The sequence below is a fragment of the Pinus tabuliformis genome, chromosome 9 (genome assembly GCF_031772625.1).
Source record: "Pinus tabuliformis cultivar Carrire ecotype Pingquan chromosome 9, CPIR1, whole genome shotgun sequence".
Classification (NCBI taxonomy): Eukaryota; Viridiplantae; Streptophyta; class Pinopsida; order Pinales; family Pinaceae; genus Pinus; species Pinus tabuliformis.
The window spans coordinates 1275185146-1275187120 of NC_142307.1; the positions used below are offsets into that span (position 1 = coordinate 1275185146).

General features: G+C 36.2%; 1 pseudogene; it reads right to left on the reverse strand.

Moving 5' to 3' along the window:
* Positions 1-811: 811 nt before the first annotated feature.
* On the reverse strand, positions 812-1643 carry LOC149153206 (la-related protein 6B-like; annotated as a pseudogene).
* Positions 1644-1975: the final 332 nt, after the last annotated feature.

The following is a 1975-nucleotide window of genomic DNA, read 5'->3' on the forward strand; positions in this document are numbered from 1 at the left end:
TTCATGCATGATACTACATATTGAGAAAAAAGAACTCAAACCCTAAACATAATCTTTGGTCATTTCTTACCTTACGGTCGAGGAGAAAACCCAAATATGTTTCACAGGATGCTGCTCCTATTGCTCTGCTCCCCACTTCTATGTCTCCCTTTCCTTTCCTTTCATAGGCCCAAAATGAGAATCAAAAATTTATTTTCCGCAAGGATAGAAAATCGAAGAACTAAGAATAATAGAATACCAAAAGCATAAAAATAATTAAATATTATCTGATTAGCTTAAAGGAACACTGAACATGAGAGAATTTGATCACATGTGTTTCCTCCCTAGATTCTGATGGTGTGTGTCGAGTTGAGGGGGTTATCGTTATGTCTATAGTTTTGGCGTATGTGATATGATTGATGTTAGAGTAATTAGATTTACTTTGATGCCTGCAATTGAAGTTCCAGTTCCACCACCACTTGAAGCAAGGAAAGATTTAGGGCTGGGCCAAAAATACCATGACATGATACAAAGAGTTGAGAGACAAATTTTTACTGTAATTAGAGAAGTCCACTAGCCTTCTAATGCTTTCGAGACCAAAAAACAAAACGAATTACATTTGTACAATATTCTTTCTGCTAATAAGCCTCCTCTTTGAAATAGGAGACAAATTGATAGTCCCAACAAAGCCTCGATCAAAATATTATCTTCTATTAAAGAATAACAAAACAATGTTGAGTTGTAAACATGAAAACATAATAACATCGCTAAATTGCAAACAATAAAAATAGTTCACAGTAGAGAAATAACATATTTCCATGTCCAAAAGAGCTCATCTATGAAAAATGGTTCTACCATTACTATTAGCGAGTGGCCTACCACGACCCATGGTAAAGCCCCAGGTTCCATCTATCATTCTTGGTCCCGGAGGTCGCTTGACCACAACTTTACTGCTACTAGAATTGGCAGTTGATGTTGAGCCAACTTGATGGCAACACCCATTACCATGATATTGCCCATGCCCATGAGCCTTCCCTTGTCCACGTCTCTTGCCTTTTCTTCCTCCATTTCTTTCATTTGGGTGATGCGTGTCTCCCTCAAACTCATCATGTCGGTCTCAATGTTGTGTAGTAACTTTCTATTGCTTATCATTTCCTGTGTTAGATGTGTTGTTCACATCTCCCTCTTCACCATGTACATCAACATTATCCAATTGTCATCTTTGTTTTGTGTCCATACTTACCCATCGACTTTAAAAGTAGTTGCACTCGAAGGCCACTTCTCCAGTTTCCTCCATTATATAGATCAACAACATCTTTCTCAGCTTGTTCAATAATCTCATACTCCACAAGTGCATGCAGCTTGCTACTGACAAACATATCATTCATGTGTGCCTTCATTGAAACTTGGCCTGAATCATATCTTTGAGGTTGGAAAACACGCACAAATTTTACATGGCCAACAACACCAAAAAGTTTCTCCAGATTTTGGATAGAGTAATCATTGGGCATATTTTCTACAAGAACAGTGCAAGAATGCACCTCCTCAATGTCAGTATCTGTCAATGGGTGAAGTCACCTCAATTACTTCCCATCTTCATTTACAACCAGTTGTGAAGCTATCCTCAATGGAGTTGCCGTCAATGAATGATTGAAACTAGCCATTTTTTTCATTCAAAATGATTTTTAAACTTCTCTAAACAAAAAAAACTTGGTGAAATGCAGCTCTTCTCTAAACAAAAAACGATCTTTTATTTCATTATCAAAGTGTGTAATGCAAATTACCATAAAATACCTAGAATTGTGATTTGTTTTTGTATGATTAGTTTTGCTGTGCTAATAACAATTACAAATTTATAAATATGTGCATGCTTATTGCTCCTTGTGTTGAGGATTCATTAGTTGTTTGTGCATACAATCAAGTAAATTTCCTTAAGTTTAAAAAGACATTCATGAGAAAAATAGCTTCAGAAACAAATACTGAACAACAAACATGT